Source organism: Patagioenas fasciata, chromosome 4, assembly GCF_037038585.1.
Source record: "Patagioenas fasciata isolate bPatFas1 chromosome 4, bPatFas1.hap1, whole genome shotgun sequence".
Classification (NCBI taxonomy): Eukaryota; Metazoa; Chordata; class Aves; order Columbiformes; family Columbidae; genus Patagioenas; species Patagioenas fasciata.
The window spans coordinates 51,886,675-51,905,590 of NC_092523.1; the positions used below are offsets into that span (position 1 = coordinate 51,886,675).

At 41.1% G+C, this 18,916-nt stretch overlaps 1 long non-coding RNA gene across 1 annotated transcript in view; it reads right to left on the reverse strand.

Moving 5' to 3' along the window:
* Positions 1–18,916, reverse strand: part of LOC139827820 (uncharacterized) — a 127,787-nt gene that overhangs the window by 34,473 nt on the left and 74,398 nt on the right. The window lies entirely within an intron of this gene.

The following is an 18,916-nucleotide window of genomic DNA, read 5'->3' on the forward strand; positions in this document are numbered from 1 at the left end:
CTGTACTTCTATTACACATCCTTTCATATGCATGTTTTAACAAATATGTCTTTGATAATAGTGTGCAGCAGTAGCTTTTTAAATGCTAAACAAGATCCCTACAGTACACTGCAAAGATAGAAAAGGAAAATACTTGAAGGTGGTAGGCCTACTTGTCAGGGCAGGGGTTTATTTCAATGTTTTTGTTTCCTTTGTAGTTCACAAGACAGAGTTTACAAATCACTCCAGTGTGCATGGCAGGACACTGATAAAATAGCACAACCTGCAAACAGTATACCAAAATAGTTTGGCAATATGGTATTGTTTTTCCACATTACTATCTTGAAAACAAGCTGTGTGCTAATAATGCTAGGAACAACAAAAATAAAAGCAAGCAGTGCTTAGCTGAGACCTGCTTTGGAAAAACATAAAATCTCAGCCAGGCCTGAAAAAAGCATCTTCCCCGAAGAAAGGAGAATCTTGCTGCCTGGAGGAGGCAACAAGATGACAATGCACATGGTCCCAGCCTCATGGACTGGCCCAACTAAGGTCACCTCCCCATGGCACTGAAGTCCTGATGCTGCCCCAGCAGGCTTGGTAAGTGAAAGAATGGTACTGCCTGATCCCAGGGGAACAACAGCATTAGGAGGATCAAAGCAAACCAAAGAAAGATCCAATGTGATCCCAGGTTCAAGTTAATAAGCCCCTTCTGCCCCTGCCAACACTTGCCAGGGCTAGCTAATACCCTGCAGAGATCCTTCTGTGTGAGAGCCAGTGTCTTGCATTGCTTTCCTGTATCTCGGCCTCTGGGAATGAAGGGTTGGCATTTCAAATTTCAACCTTGAAGATACTGGTGTTCAGAGCCCTGTTTCTAATTGTGCCCACCAAACTCCATTCCTGCTCAGGGTCAGATCAGGCAGCAGGCTGCCACAAATCCAGTTCTATTTGCATGGATCAGGTATTAACAACATCTGGTATGGGAATGAGCCCATGCCTACTGAAACAGATGAACACATAATTAGCTTTTTCAGGCTTCTGATGAATTAATTGAATAAAAGTTCAAAATATGTGATAATAGTAAAGAGCAATAATAAATTCTACTTAGCCTTTTTGTCCCTCTGGTTTCTTTGTTATGGAGGTACAGAAAGCTGTAGAGATTTAGTGAAATGAAGTTACTTAGCTAGAAAATAATGGTGAGCACTGTAGTATCATATTTCTCATGTCCTCAGCACTGAGCACCAGGGCTGTCACAGTACACACAGAACTAGGTCTTGCCTTGCCTGTCCTCCACTCCCATTTATGTTATGTGTTGTACCGCTTGACCTCTCTGCAAAGCAATGAGGTGTTATGTCAGGTCTATCTCCTGCTTAGCTAGGTGGAAGGGAAAACTGAAACCAAGTTACGCATCCTCCCTTCCCCCTGAATAATGCTATACAGCAACAAATACACCTGTGGAGATGATAGAATCATTTAGGTTGGAAGACACCCTCAAGATCATCGAGTCCAACCATAACCTAAACCTGGCACTAAACCGTGTCCCTAAAAGATCCTCACAAGGCGAGTTGGTATGCTCAGAGAATCAGTCACAGGATTGCTGTGAGATGATACCAGTTGTGACGCAGAGGGACAGAGCCAGGAGAGAGGGGGTCTTGTCCCTGATTGATACCCTCTGTCCAAAAGGTCCACAGTATGACAAAACCTCGTGGTACTTGCATGAGCAACACGCACAACTTCTAGGAGAAGCAGGCTTCACAAGACAGATGCTGTCTGCCTTGACCAGCAGAAAAGATGTCACCAAAGTGAACACTTACCTCCCTTTGTCTCTGGGCCAAATCCTCCGAGTGATATAGACCAGTATCACACCATTGAAGTCAGTATTACAGATTCTAGCTGGTTAAATTGGCTTCAGTCCACTCAGTCCATGAATCAGTTGCTCAGCAGGTGAAAGCAGGTGTTTGACTTGCCTAAGCAATCATTACATCCAGAGACTCAGAGATCTATTCTAGAGTCTAAGTAAACATGATAAAATGTGTTCCTCTTTTGGCCTCATATATATATAATTTCACATTAAAAAAATATTTATTTTTCCAGCAGCTCCTGGTGCTGCAAACTGACAGTACGTATGGCTGTGTTTATTTGTGCTGGGGTGGTTGTTGTTCTTCTTCTTCCAGTTGCCTCTATTAGCACAATGGCTAAATGCAAATTCAAATCACTGTGGTGATTAGCTGCAAATATTGCTTTTTGTAATGGGTTTGGTGTCCCAAGCAAACAAAGGACTGCTCTTCAGTGCACTGCAGACAGCACGATTGTGTACTTCACAGATGTCTTTGTGCAATCAGCTTTTAATTACTGGCCTAGACATAACTTTTGATAGAGCCGAGAGAAGAAAATGGCCTGTGGCAGGAAGCAAAGGTTCCCTTCCCTGGCACACAGTATTTCCTCCCGTGAAGACATACTGATTGCTGAGGGGCTGCTGACCAAATAAAGTGCTATTCGGCATGAATGTAGCTGGAACAACTTCTATATAATTAGAAGAAAGGAACGAATGACCTTTCCAAAAACTTAAAGTGATTACCCCATAATATTGTAATGCATAACCAGGTTGCTCTTCAGTTTTTCTCTGCAATAGGAAAAAACTTACAGCTGAAGGCTAACAAAATTATACACAAAAGGAAGGAGTTATTTCTAGAGATAAGGAGATACTGGGAAAAAACTGCCACCTCCTGAAGCAGGAGGTAAGGCATCTTCAAAGATGTGAAACCTGTCTCTAAGAGCATTACAGTTGGGCCAAGCAACTCCTCAGCAACGGAAACAAGTCTGCAGAAAAGACAGAGCTGACTAAATAACAGTTTGCAAGTTTGCAAAAAGCAGAGATGAAAAGCAGAGTCTATTCCCTATATGCATAGTGAACAGATCAAGTAGTCACGGCTGAGGGAGATCTAGATTAGACATGTTCTATACATCCGAGAATAATCACTGCAATTCTACTATGGCTCGTTTTTTCAAGGCTAGACAAACACATCGGACAAGACTTGAGGAATAAGAAGATGCTAGACAATCTCCTAAAGTACCTTCCCATCCTATTTTCTGTGGTAGGTTTGATTATAATATAGTATTGCATTGGTAAAGCCTTGGCTGCAGGAAATCACAAATCTCACATCCAGAGAGAAAGGGAATCGCTACATTAAGAAGCAGTGGGCAAGCATCTGCACCACTGCTCTGTTGACTTTCTCATGAAGAAAAGTATTTGCTCAAAATATGGAAGGGGCAAAGAGCAAACACTTAAGAGCATGCTTAATCATGTCAACATAAATCTGTAGTGCTGAAGCACATTCTTATGTGCATTGCTATTCTGGAGATGCAATTTTTAAGGCATAAAGTTGGGATACTTGAAGAAGAAATTCAGCCCTGCATGGACAACAGGAAAACTGCAGAGCTTCAAGACAATCTGACGTGAATGACTGAGCAACTTACAAGCAAGGATGTATTTTTAAAAGCTAATGTAATAGAGAGATTTTTAAATGCATAGCCCTGGCCTGCAACACTATAGGAGAGAAAATAAGCCTGAAGATAAATTTCTGTGCTAACATACTATTGTTCTGTTAAGTCAGCTTTTTTTGAGCAAGGGGTGATGGGTAGACAGAGAACAGAATGGTAGAGGGGAAAGTTGGTATGGTAAGGCAAACTCAACCAGTCACATGACAGCACCTGCTAGTAAGATGCTGTGCCACCAAAATACACAGAAGCAGGAAAGACAAAGCATTTTAAAGGGATCCTCAGTTAATCCCAAGGAAAGGACTTAAGGCAGGTCTGTGCTACCAGGGAAATGATAAAAAAGATACAGTCTATTCCCAATATTGTCAGTAACTTGCTGTGTAGCTGTGCAAATCACTGCCTCTTTTTTTACCCCCTCATTTCCCCCACTATCTGTCTATATTCACTGTGTAAAGAACATAACCAAATCAATAAATGAAGTATCTGAACTACCTGAGAGGGCACAGCAGAGAGGAACAGGCCAGTCTCTGCCTGAGACTTGCTCCATTGGAGTGCTAAGGGGGTCCCACCCTTAATATTAAGAAAATGTCTTGATAAAAATTCTGGCAACAAAACTGATGCTTTATTATCAGAGAGAAAACTGGCTACAAATAAAGACCTTCTCAATGCTTCAAGGTCTAAGCAGTCTCCTAAACAGCTTCTCTTAACATCCCTCCTTGCTTCAGAGCCCAAAACAGTAAGAAAGAGAAAAGGAAAATATTTTATCGATAATTAAAGAGCTGAAAATGAGCAAATGGATTAATTGTTCCAGGACAGGTGAGGAAAGGAACCTGAGAAATATAATCCATCTTTATCTCTCAATCTGTTGGAAAATTAGCAAAGCATCTTTACAGAGAGATTCAGAGGTTATATATTCTGGGTTTCTGAGCAATGCAAATTTGGGTGGGTTTTTTTTTCATCTTTTTTTTCTTTTCACATGATGCTTTCTCATTTTATGACACTTCTCAGACTTGAATAATTCACAGCAGATGGCTCCATGAATACTGGATATTTCCATAAATAATGACAGATTTCCCTCCAGTCTCCCCACCCTCCTCCACTCCACATGTCCATGTCTTTTGTGTGCTGTCTGCAGATACACATTAAATTCTGGTCAGCAAACAAGCCTATCTAGTACCATTGTAATTCCTGCAAGCCCAGTAGAATCAGTAAAACAATTAACTCATCATCCCATCTGATTCAAGAGCATTTTTTCCAAGCAATCCTGAGACAGAAAGGAAAATCTACAAGGCTTTTAATGGAATTGAATACTTTGTTGGGTAGCAGTAGAGAATCACTGCAGAAAGCATCCTAATGCTCTGTGGGACTGGGGACCCACATGACCTGCACATTGACTTTTAGTTCAATGATGGCAAGGCAACATGCTCAGATTCTTTGAATACCTTGCCCACCAAGGAAGCTCTGAGGCTTATAGCAGGTGACGAATTGGCCCTGAATTTAGGTATGGAAACTCTGTTTGCACAGAAGGAATTTCTAACAGAACAAAGAACCTCGAGAGTCAAAAGGAACACAAAAATCCTTAATGTTGGGGGACGGTATTTCTGATCTGATCAATGATAGGTGATGATACTGTCTTACAAAGAGAAAAGCAAGGTGGGTTTTATTTCAGGACATTAAGACAAAAATATTAAAAGATTCTACTCAGAGCAATACTTTATGGTTAACTTGTTGCTTCAAGTGCTCATAATCTGCCATCTATATACATTTCTATCAAAATGACCCAGTAAATAATTAATAGATCTAAATCTGTCAGCGTTGCCAGGGCAGGTTTCCCTGTAGAATGTTAATGCTATGACTTAATTCTTTCTTTATGTGATTAGCAGCCCAAATCATGCTGTTTTAATGAGGTTGCAGGCAGCAGATTATCATAACCAACTGGCCTGGCAGGAACCCTTCAGCACCCTGTGTTTGAACTATACTCAGTTCTACCATGCTGTCCAGGGGCCCAAGGGAAACTGCCAGCAGGTATTGGGGAGCAGAGCCGGGTCCCCACCTGGGCATCAAACTCTGTTTAACCCTTTCAGGCAATCTGACCCATATTAGATAGCTGCAGTAGTCCAGGTAATACGTGGAAACATAGGAATTGCTGAAGCACATCAGCCCAAAGGTTCATCTAATCCACTATCTTGATTCAGAGTGTGCAGAAAAGAGAAGAATATCACTATAAGGAGGTGCAGGATAATTTATCACTACAGCAATGCCTTAGGCTCATCTATAATAGTAAACATTTGGTTTAACTCCAAGTGACAATCCTCCCCATGTCAACAAGAGTACCTGGCAGTTACCAAATTCTTCATGCTCAACACTAAGGAAGGAACTGAAAGACGTGCAGCCTTTGTAAGATTTCATAAATCTTCACTTCTTTGTACACAAAAGCTTTAAGCACACAAAGAAATCAGAACCAGCTTGTATTCCTTTCATTTCATTGCTCATTTTTTCTTGCTTTCCCAAACAGACTACAGCTCTCTACATGTCTCCTTAGGATGCTTAAGCCATTAAGGGCCAAATGCCAATATTCATTTTCATAAAGACACCTGAGACCAGGACCATTCGACATCCACTCTCAGCTCCCACCTAGCTGGTGACCTCATCCTTTGTGAGATGAGCTATCAAGTGACCCCCTGTTGTTGGCCATTCTGACTTTAACAGGGTCTGTAGTAGTGAGGGAGCACTGAAAATGCATGACCTGTCTGAGCAGAAAACAGTGAGATCTCTGTATTGTCTTGTTCACAACCTCCAATCAGACTGGTTGAGGTGGGCAGGAGAAGCAGCTCAGATGTTTCTTTTTATTTCTCTGCTTTCCCTCTGTCAACAAAGGTTTCTTTCTACCTCTTTACTGACATATTTTTCATTTTTTTTTTCTGTGTGTTTTTTCTGGTTTTGTTGTGATTTTGTTTGTTTGTTTGTTTGTGTTTGGGTTGGGGCGGCGGGGGGGGGTGGGGTGGGGCTGGTTTTGTTTGCTGTTGGTTTGTGGGTTTTTTTTTTAATTCCTGAATCTTGTTTCTGCTGCCAAACTGCCTTCAGCTCCTGTTCTGTTTATTATACTGGACACAGAAAGGTATGAAAACGAACAAATCTTGGAAGAGAAACAAAATCCTGCAATAAACTGCATTCTCATTTACCCTGTAGCATGCTGGCTAGGAACAACAAGAGTTCCATACTGACATACACAGCTGAAAATTGGGTTTACCATGTACAGTGGTGTTAAAGAAAGCCTTTCACTGCATCCATCACCAGCCACCTCAGTGCTATGCCCTTTGTGAGTACTCCACTACTTATTGGCACAGGTACAACAATGCCCTTTGGACAACAGATAGATCAGGTAAGCTCTAGAGAAATCAAAGAAGGAAAGTAGATAAAAGGCTAGCAATATTTCTATCTGACTCATAGGCTTTTTCTCTCTAACAATTTCCACCTTGGTGAGCTCCAGGTCACTAAAACAACATCCAGAACAATGAATTAAAGATATTGGAAAAGATCACACAAATTCCAGTGTTCTCACAGACATGCAGAAACTCCTTCCACTTCCGTGTGTTGGTTAACCCCAGGCCCTCATTAGACCGAGCACTTTTCTGCCTCACACACTTGCTCCATTTCCTGTGCTAAATCCCACTGAAAATAATAGAAACTCACTACGCGTAACATGAAGTGCATGAATTTTATCATCAGATGGGACCATCCCAATTCTCTGATCAGATTTCTAGGAGACTACAGATCAAAGATTCTCACTTAGAGATTTCTGTGCTATGGGAAAAAGAGCCAGTCTCCTGCCTTCATCATAATCCCTGTCAGTCTGGTTTACCATTAAGGCTGCAAGTCCAATGGCTGAGACATGATCATCCAAATCCCTCTACACAAAACCCAGGAGAGGGCCAGGATGATAGCTGTGGGCAGAGTATTTCAAACTGTCCCACCAGGAACTGAGGGCACATATGGATCACTGCCCAATGATCTGGTTTGCTGGTCTGGTAGTATCCCCACCGGGAATCCTCTGGCAGGCACAGTTCAGTGACATACTTTGCATTTGGCATAACTGAGCAGGACCGAGGGACATAAAGCTACTCTTTCCCTGCCTAACTGCCACCCTTATCCTAGCAGGAAACATTAGCCACTTGTTTCCATGTTATTGCTTTCCACCATTTTAAATGGAACCATGGAGGTTGAGCCCATCAGCACTGCCTGTTCAGGCTGCAGATTATGGCAGGACTCAGGAGAATAGCTGTGGAGACCTTTCCTAAAGACCCTGCTGAGGCAGTGTCACATGCAGAGCAATGTCCTTGTTATTCTCCTGCAGCAGCAGGTGGTGGCAAGGGCCCCGGGAGACCTGGAGGAAGGGAGCAGAGCCTCCAGGCAGCCTGTCTTGCATTCTCACCTCCAGCAGCTTGGGCAATGGGGAAGCAAACACTACCCCTTTGGTTTGTGCTGGATGGTTTGCTGGGGTTTGGTTTATGTTTCTTTTTGAAGGAAGTGATTAGCTTCTGATGGTTTTCTGTTTATTTACAAACAAAACCTCTGCTGAAGATCTCTTATCCTCACAGATCTCCTTGTTGTTTTTTGGTTTGGTTTGGTTTGGTTTGTTTGTTTCTTTGTTAGTTTGTTTTTGTTGTTGTTATTGTTGTTTTTGCTAGGGGAGGAATTAATCCAGAAAGTGGAGACTGATGAGAGTTGGTTTTTCCATTTCTGCCTCTAATTCAGAGGGTGCATTCCCCACAGTCCCTCACATCTTTACAAGCATTGTTTGCAAAGTGCTGTTCTCTCTGGTAATATGTCTTTAAACATCTGTTTTTATCTTCTGAAGTTTCCCTCTTCTATTTTGCATCCTGATTCTCTTAAAGATATATCTTAATCTCCAAGCAGTTCCAACTGCCAATTATTTACATTTCTTTTTTTTTCTTTTTTTTTTTTCCAGTAAGGTACTCACTTCTGTGCCTGTCTTCAGATGGGGAGAGAGACGTATCTGTGCAGTGCAGAACAGTTTTGAAATCAAAGCAGGCACAACTCCTGGCTCTGTGACCAGTCTAACCTGAGGAAAGGGGTAGGAGAGCTACCCCAGCCACACATTGAGTTCTCCAGTGCCACATGACAGATTAGTAAATCACAATTTTCATCACAAAACCCTGGCTGGCTCTTTGTCACTATGATATGTATTGATGTTCCCACTCATTCTGTTATTATTATAGTTTCTATCAATGTATTTATTGTAGCTAATCAGATTTACCACTGTGGAGTTTTGGGATTCTCTCAAGGAACAGTTTAAAAAGAACAGTGTTATTCTGATCCCTGTCCTCTGGTACTGAACACAAGCCAGTGGATGCTACGGTTATTAATTGACATATTTCATCCCTGCTCTGCCAGGAGGGGCATTCCTCTGCAGGATCCTTACCCTGTGCCTCCACAGCAAGCATTACAAAACACTCAGGTTTTCTGAACACTCTTTCTGCATATTTCTTGTTCACTGGTCCTACAGACTCCAGCAAGCTTCCTACTTCATGTATTTGAAACAAGATTTATAGGGGATGCTTTTGTCATGGAATAACCTAAGCTAGCAATACAACCACAATAGCCCCTCCTCCACACCCCAAATAAGGGAAAGAATCTAAAGGGAAGGGAGAAACTTGGATTGAGATGAACACAGTTTAATAAAATAACAAAATAATAATAAACTACTAGTAAATATATATAAAATAGAAATTAAATATAAAATAAAAGATACTCAATGCAATTCCTCACGAATTCCATCCGCACTGAGCAGCCAGTCACAGGAAAGAGCATGTGGTTCTGAACAGCCGATCCCAGAGAGAGAAGAGAGAGAAAAAGGCAGAAAAGGCACAGATGCCTCTTCAAAACAGCAGGATGGCAAAAGGCCAAGCTAACAAAAGTCCTGAACAGAACTCCCCCAGACAGGTCTCTGAGAGCGAAGACAGAAAATGAGAGAGCACTGGAAGATCCCAACTCTCCTTAAATATGAAGCATGACGCTAATGGAATGGAATATTCTGGATGTCAAAGTCTGCCCCATCTATGCCCCCCCACCCCTCACACCTGTGGGCAGAGTGCTCAGCATGTCCTTGTCGCTCAGACCAGAGCGATTAAAACCATTAACTCTGTTCTGGGATGTCATCTCTTGTTCTCAAACTAAATTCAAACAATGACTTTGCTAGCTATGAAAAAGAAAGGTTTCTAACTGCATGAGGAAAATTAATGCATATTCAGTCAAACCAGCACAGCTTTCTTTAAGGTTCTCCAATTCTTCTGGCCTTCCTTATCACATTTTTCCCTATAGTGTACCAGGGTTTATGAGCTTTTCTAATATTCTCATTTGTCAGGCCCAAGGTATTTGAAAGATGCCTTCTTCCTTTTAGTAATATGTTTTACCTGCTGTTTAACCACCTCAGCTTCCTTATGTTTTTTTTTTTCTCAAGGTGATCTTTTTTTGATAAATGGCATATATTTGTTCTGGGATGCCATCACTGTGTCTTTAAATAATCTTTATGTTACTTGCTATGATTTAACTCTTTTAGCCTCCTCTAGCTTCTCCTTTTTGCAATTAAGTATAACAGCAGTGGGTGTTTTAGCTTTTGTTGCTTCTTCAAGGAGGCTCAATCTAAGTGCACTGTGTCCCCCATAGCAGAGCAGGCCTTTGACAATAACACTGATAGTCAGGCACAGCCCACAGGCCTGGCTTGCAGGAATTCCTGCTGCTCTGCCAAGAAGGCCAATGGTACCTGGGGTGCATGAAGAAGAGTGTGGTCAGCAGGTCAAGGGAAGTAATCCTCCAAAGATGTTGAGGGGTCTGGAGTACCTTTCTTATGAGGAAAGACTCAGAGAGCTGGGTCTGTTCAGCCTGGAGAAGAGAAGGCTGAGAGGGGACCTTATTTATGCTTATAAATATCTCCAGGGTGGGCGACAAGAGGATGGGACCAGACACCTTTCAGTTGTGCTCAATGATAGCATATGGGGCAATGGACACAGACTGAAGCATAGGAGGTTCCATCTGCGTATGAGGAGAAACTTCTTTACCTTGAGGGCAACCAGAGCCCTGGAACAGGCTGTCCAGAGAGGTTGTAGAGTCTCCTCTAGAGACGCCTGGACACATTCCTGTGTGATCTGCTTTAGGTGAACCTGCTTTAGCAAGTGGGTTGGACTAGATGATCTCCAGAGGTCCCTTCCGACCCAACTATTCTGTGATTCTGTGATTCCTTGACTGACCGCTCCATGAGGTGGTCACTGGTAGTGTCTCAAAGAGCAGTTTTGACACTGCACACCAATCTGATTTAAACAAGCTACAACAGGGTCACAGATACTGCTCGTCTTTCTTGTATTTGCTGCCCTCAAAAGCAGGCGGTTCTCTCAGGTTGTCACTATCCCCTCACTGGTCAGTCAATACATAACTTAGTCCTAGTGTAGTAATTTTCCTGTTTAGGCCTAAAATTTAAACCTGAGTTGCCAGCGTGACTATTCTATCAATCTGATTCGATTCCAAGCCCACAAAGCCCGCTGCTTTCATGGTACTAGGCTCTGTCTTTCATGTACACTGTGTTCCTCAGTCTTCCTGTGTTCCTTGAGCCTGCCCTGTGAAGCCTGCAGTAGGTCTGGGTTGTCAATACCAGGGCTTATAGCTATTTATTAGTCATGTATACAGAAAAGTATGATCTATTGCTCTCCTTTATTACTACCCTGTAGCCTGCTTAAATGACGCTCTGTTAGCACCATGCTGATTACCTTTTTTTGATTGATTGCTGCCAACTCCTGCCCTGACCTTTAATTTAAGGACACAGAACTGTTATGATTTCACCTCTCAGAGAATGTATCATCATCTCAGAGCACACCTGCGTTCTGGGAGGAACTAGTTTTCACTTAGTTCCTTTGGCTGCTGAGATGTTTTCCTGTGTCATGTAGGCTGAGTCCAGTTTTGACAAATATAATGTGATAACTCCTGGGGACAGCAGCTATAGCTGCATCTTGTCTTGCATGCATTGCTTGTACAGATCACATCTTAAAATCTGAGAATGGGGCAAAGAGCAGAGCTCTTACCAAAATGCTATTTTTTCATCATAGACCACTACGTATGCCCATATTCTCATGCACCCACTGATAATAAACTTGTATCACACAGGCCGATCTTAAAGAGCGCTATGAAGTGACATTTAGGCTGTGAAGTGTTAATTTAGGCACCACAATTGTTAGAGTGTTATAATAATAACTGATAAACAGACTACATATCAGACATTTCATTCCCTTTTAATCAAAACTCCTAGTCTGCTAAATTAATCACTCCCTTGGGGTACAGTAGCAGATTTCCGATTTAGTCATAGAGCATCATTAGTAATGAAAAGTACTGGAGGCAAATTCGTGTATTCATGTTCCTTTGTAAGATCCAGCCGGTTTAAAGAGACAAGACAGGGAAGGTAGAAGACATCAACACCTTCCATCAATCCAAAGAAATATAATTTTTGATGCCATTCTTCTAATTACTTTGCTCCTTGAATTTTAAGAGTATCACAAAAACCAGAAAGCCAGTCAGAAGATTTCTGATTTTACATAAATGAAATTAACAAAATCAAAGCTAAAAGTGTTTGAGAAATGGAGAGCAATGTTACATTTTGAACAGCTTTTCTATTGCGGCACCATAAATTGGGTCACTAAATTGTCTAATTTCATAATAAAACTGTTTCTGAGCAAGGATTCTTGACCTCACCTGTCTTGATTTTTGTCATTAAAAGTATTTTTTTCTGTTATTCTGACAAATCTTAAACAAATTTATTCACAAAGAAGACATTTATGTCCCACCCATTAATGTCTGTGCTTCATTTTCTGTTCAAGTGTTGTATACCTACTTGCATACATTTTTGACATTTTTGATGGTAGTGGTATCTGGGGAGGAGTGGCATTGACTAAACGCAGACCTAATGGCAACACAAATTTTGCCAGGGTTCATGGAAGCATTTTGCCTTGTCTACCACACTTGCATCCTCTAATCCATGCAGAATGCCAGGCTGGCTGAGCTGGTAAGACCTTCTCAGGACACAGGTCAAGCTACATTCTTGTGTCCATTCATTTCTTTCTGTCTGCTCTGCTGTGTGCAGCAGTGGCACAGGTACTTAGGGGTCAGCCCGTGTAGCCCTCCTTTGCCATTCTCACAGCTTCCCATACTTCTATCTTTTGGCACCTCTGCTAGTATCAACACAGGTTGAGCAGAGTATTAGGCAGCCACCAGCTACCCCAGATTTACAAGTTGACAGTCTCCAAGCACTTTCTCTTTTGCAGCATATACTGGGCTATCCCATTTAGTATGCCAAAAAGTTAATGCATGTTCATTTGGATGTCAACCAAAGTAAATATATTGCTGATTCAGACACAGATACAATTGTTAACACATCAAGTATCTCCATATATCTCTACCTGTATCTCAGCTGTCTGTGTTGAGAGATCACATAATCTTGGTGCACTGCATAAGTTTATGCCCCATGAATAACAGGCTGGCCTATGCTAAGTGGAAGAGCTCTAGCTATAGGAACAAAGACATGATTACAAGATTTCTTTCCATTCCTGAGAAGGAGCTTCTCTAGATGCAGAAAGCTTTCAAATAAAACTGTTCTGCAAATCACTCTGGTGTGCTGACAGCCCATACCACTCTCTGTCCCTCCTCCACTGGAAGAGCCATAAAAGTCCAAGGCCAGAGACTGCTGTTGAACCAACAAGCAGGAAGGATTTATGGCTGACAGTAACACCTAACCTCGTCAAACTCCACTTTGGGCCATTTGTCACTCCTCTGTAGGAAAGCAAAAGCATTAGGACTGGGGAGGGATCAAAGGAGAAGGAAGAGAGAAGGAATCACAGTAACATTAGCTCCACTGAAAGGTACAGAAAAAAGCACCAGCAATACAGATGAGTGCTGAAATGCCCTTGAAAGCCAGTGTCTCAGGAAAAAGCCCAGGCATAAAGTGAAATGAGTTTAAAACAAATGCTGAAATTTATCAAATAGCTGAGTAAGCCCTTGTCTCTCAAGCTATACAGCAAAGAAGAAGGATCTGCCTCAAATAAAAAAAGGGGACATCCGCCATAGCAGGCATGAGTATGTAAAAGAGACCTGCTAGGAAGTAACACATTCAGACAATTTGGACACAGCCAGGATGGTTGATGCAGGGTGGGAAGGAAAAAACTGTGAGCGTCTGCACTGGACTGACCTCAGACTTTTTTACTGGTCTTAGAAAGAGATTACAAAGAACAACTAGGGAGAGAGTTGGACTATGTCCTGCAAGAAATATAAATCAGAAAAATCTTGAAGTAACAGCTCGAGGCATGTCAGGCAGTTTGATCATGTAAGCCTTTTATTCAAATATTGCCCCAGAGGAACATTTAACACTTGCCCCGCCAACGATGCACACACCCTGGCTTCCTGTACTTTTCTCTGTATTTTTGAAAAGCACATGAAAAGAGAGATAATGAAGGTTCTTTAAGGGCAGAAGCAGAAAATCTCTGCATACAGGAAGTAATGGAAGGGGAACAAAGACTTAAAAAAAACCCCACTTGCACAATTTCTTTTTTCTTTCTCTCCTTTCTAAACTTCAATCCCTCCCAATTACGCATTTAGACAGGTGTCCCAGAAGAGAGGCACTCCAAACCACTACTGACTTTTGAAAACCTCAGCTTTATGTTTTATCAGAACAACATGAGATACAACCTTCATTTTGCCTGAAGGTAGCAGCTGAGAAGAAGATGGCAGGAGTACTTACCAGCCCTCTGAACCACACAACCACATGTATTTGTCTGGTCAAGACAGCTCCAGTGACCACTTATACTATCAGAAGACAGTGCTGTTCTACATCATAGCCACCCTGATCTCTTTGTATCAGTAATTTCTGGTGAACCAATGTCAAATGTGAAGGTGCAAACCCCTCTGACATTAACAGTGAAATCACAACTTCTCAAAGAATCCCAAGGGGCCAAGGACGAAGAACACAATTTCTATTTCACAGCTGATTCACTTAGTGCCACAGGTAAAGACAGACCAACACAATACTGACATAACACAGCAAATTCGTGTTTTGCAGTAATAGGCAGGAAATGTGTGCAGAATATGGTTTCAGAGATACAGCATGGAAGTAAAAAACAGTATGAAAGAAAGGCAAATTCAAGCAATCAAGAGCAAGGAGTATTAAAAACAAAAACAAAAAACAAAAAGAAAAAACAAACAAAAACACAAACAAAAACAAACAAACAAACAAACAAAAAACACTCACAGAAAAATTACCAGTTAGGAGAGAAATATACATTATGTAACTACAAGAATTAAATGTAAAAGACAATTTCAACATCTGCAGATGGAAATCTCTTCTAAACAGAGGCCCAAGAATGACTCTACTCAAACTATCAGATACCTATTTTAATGTCTTCAATTTTACATTGTCTTATTTTTTATCTTAATAAGGTATAATATATAAGGTCCACTAAGGCACTGCAGCTATTTCTACTGACTTTCTGCACACAGAAAACCTCCTAACACAGTATTTTCTGTATCTGTTACTTCTGAGCAACCTAAAAAACTCAGTTGACTTAAGTTTTGTCTATTCATATTCACCAAACTACTACTTATTATTTTTATCTGTTTTGTCACTGACAGACACCATCTGCTACCTCTTCAGTTACATTGCATTACATTTAACGTAATAAAAAAATCAGTATTAAACAACAGCCAGTGCTTTTCATCAGGTTCTTTAAAGTCAAAGACCATGTATGAGTGAAAAAAGGTTTTATTTTTTCTGTAAGAAAAGTTCATTTGGGGTAAGAAAAGCAAATATAACAAACATCGCTAAAACTGGAAGATGTCCAGTTGAAAACAGCAGGTTGGGGGATGAAATTCACACCTTTCTTATACTGATATTCCCTCATGGATTTGGCAAGACCATGTCTTCAATGAGCCAGCACAGTCTCTGAGAGGAAAACCCATGGCAATGAGGGCTCTGTGGAGGCTACAGCACAGAAAACACAGCCTGTCTTCTTGAGAACAATTTAGATTATAAAGAAGAATGAGACTGAGGCTTCAGAGCTGCAGCTTCCAGAAAACACCATTATTCAAGAAGAAGAAGAAAAACAAACCAACACCCCAAACAAAAACACTGAAAAACACTGAAAAAAGCACTCTTTCCCTAAAATATATTATTTATTTAAAAAAAAAAATATATTTCCATCAAAAGTCATCATTGGCTAACTTTTCTATGGTACTAGCACCAGACAAATTACAACATTCCAACCCAGTAATCCTACAAAGAACAGTACAACCAGAATTTTAAATGCCCTGGGAACTGAGTTAATACCAGACGCTATCCAGCTATATTCATCATTATAATTTCCTAATATTATGTTAACACTACCTAGTTTAACACTTGAACCATCTAGCATGACACTGCTAAAATGTATGTTCTGAACTCAGTACCTTATGAAAAGTGCAGACTTCCACATATAATATTATTTTGATTTTTCAGTTACAATCACAGAACTCGATTCCTCTATAGGCACTTCTGCCTTTTCAGTAGTTCCCAGGTTTTTAATAATATCAAGAGGAACATGTTACTTTCTTTTAGATTAAGTAAAATATTCTGCATAAGTAAAGTCTGCATTTTCTGGACGGGTGAATGATCACAGATGCCAGTTTGTTTATGTTGTTATCCTTCCCAATGCTGTATTAGAAAACATGCTGGAAATCTCCAATTGTACCACGCACTCTCTCCAATATGTGCAAGTTTACGGCACATAAGGTAAATACTTCCTATCCAGCTTCACATCAAGGCCACTGTGTTAACTTATACTCGTTTGCAGAGTTACGATTATACATTCTTTTTATACTTTTTTTTTTTTTTTATCGTGTTACATATATTTTCAAACTTCTTTGGTGCACGTTTCCCTTGGAAGAGTTCTACATTTTGTTTAGTGCTCAGCTCTGGCAATAAAAAACAGTTTCGCCTCCTACTCTTACCACCTTGTGGCTCCAGTATGTGAATATAATCAATTTAAAGCTTGAAGAGATGACCTAATCCCTGTTGTCCCAAGAAATGAGCCACTTTCCAAAGCAGAAAATGAATCAATTCACCGAGCAGTGTTTTCTTGGATTTCAAACAACGAGCACAGTATTTGGAACAGTTAAATTCTCTCCTTTTCATGGTGGTATGAAATAAATAGTTTGCAAATAAATGTTATCTAAAGCACGTGTTCATTTAAACCATAAAACAGTACCCAATATCTTTCATGCAAGGCACACCCACTTCCCTATATATACCATAAGTTTTCCCTTCCCCTTCCCTTCCCTTCCCTTCCCTTCCCTTCCCTTCCCTTCCCTTCCCTTCCCTTCCCTTCCCTTCCCTTCCCTTCCCTTCCCTTCCCTTCCCTTCCCTTCCCTTCCCTTCCCTTCCCTTCCCTTCCCTTCCCTTCCCTTCCCTTCCTTGTCATTAGCCAAGTGCTTACACCTAGCACTCCCTTATTGAAATGGTGCTCTTTAGGAGGCATTTGATCCAGTCTGGCAGTTTCTGGGACTCCATGTGTTTGGCTGATCTGTGAGCCAACTCACTGAGCCCAGTTAGAGAATAACAGGATTTGTATTCTCATTTGAAACATCATTGTTCCTCCTCTAATTATTCTTCTGCTCTTCTTTGCCTTTTTTCCTTCCCAGCATGAAACTAAGAGGGGCATAAGTAGTACCACTGTACACAAGACTGGTACATGAAGAAATTGTGGTCTCTGCCAGGCTGATAACCCAGAGGTCAGATCCTTAGCTGGGCTACATTGCTGTCCTGCCAGGGATGGCAGTTTATTATACTTAGCAGATAATGTGCCCTATAATGCCATCTAAAAGGAGATGCATAATTCAGCTCCACAAAGATGACAACAAGGCTGGGAGATACTTCTGTGATCACCCAGCCTCATGTCTTAGAGATAATTCCCTCCATGACTCTCAGATCATGGGGAAGCAAGGTACAGAAGATGGCTTTGAAAGCATGCAGCAGTTTCTAAAATAAGATATTCAAAACCAGCATTAATTAAAAACATAACTGTCAAAAGAGCATGACATCCATTTTTTCTCTGAAATGGGTTTATCAATAATGCATCATTTGTTTTAAGGGAATGGATGCAAAAATACACAGGTAAAAGGCTACAGCAGTTACTGTGGTTTCTTATTGCAAGACAGGCTAAATGGAGTTTTTCAGATTTTTTTTCTGCAAGTAAGCATCTTTGCTACTGTGCCTACTGTGCATTAACTTCGGGAGCTTGGCTCAGTCTCCCATGACACAAGGAAGTGACCAGCCTGAAGTATACAATATTAAGGAGGATTTTTGCCAGTTCTGTGTTGTAATCGTGGGATAGAGATGGCAGCATTTTCAGCATGTCCATGCAACTTAGGAGCTTAACTACCATTTTCAAAATTTAAGTAAACAGACAGGTGTCTCAAGATCAAAAGAATAAAATTGTAAGAGTGTCATCTAGCTCAGCTCCCACTGAAAAGAGCAACAACATCTGGATATTCAATAAATCCAACTTCAGCGTGCCCCGAGTTCCATGCAAGTCATATGTCTATGAGGATCTAAACCCACGACAGCTCTAAAAATGACACACTTGGGGCCCAAAACTCCTTAGTAATTGCAGAAAATATGTTCCAGAAAGCACCAGAATGCAAGATTTAAGACGTTACAATCTGTAGCCTCCTTGCCATGGATAGCAGTGGCAACAGCTGGGGTCTGACATGTCGATATTTTACTTCCGTTTTCCATTAAATATGTTTCTAGTGTAGTAAAACAAAGAATTTATCAAAGCAAAAGGCAGCATTGTGGAGACAGACCACTTATATTAACAGTGTTCCAAGTTTGCATAGTCAACATCTTCTGCTTCTTCCATTTAACATCCAAAAGACTCCTGAGATTCTCTACCTCCATATTTGGCATTCTGTGCATTGCTGTGACAGATGACCGCCTCTCCTCATCCAAACCCTCTCAGGCTTTCTCTTGGATAGTACTTAGCTATGCACACCATTATTCTAGGTCTCAAATTCTAACTGGTCAAACATAAAACGTTACATCCTGCTAAAATCAGAAGAAGAAAACTCAGTGGAAACTGGTGGCAGACTTGCCCAGACAAGGTTAACAAATACTGAATCAAGTTCCTGCACCGTGTCTGTCCTGGTCTTCCCCTGCATGGCAGACACCAGCTTCTACAGAGCAAGATTCTTCCTATTTTTATTGCAATCTTCTGCTGGCAACCTGCCCCCACCCCTTCCAAGCACCAATTTGGCTGGAGGGAAACAAAAAAAAAAAGAAAGGTTGGATAACTCACCCTTGATCACATTAATTGATAGATGAGACCCAGATTTCAAGTCCCTGTTCTCCTGCATAGCT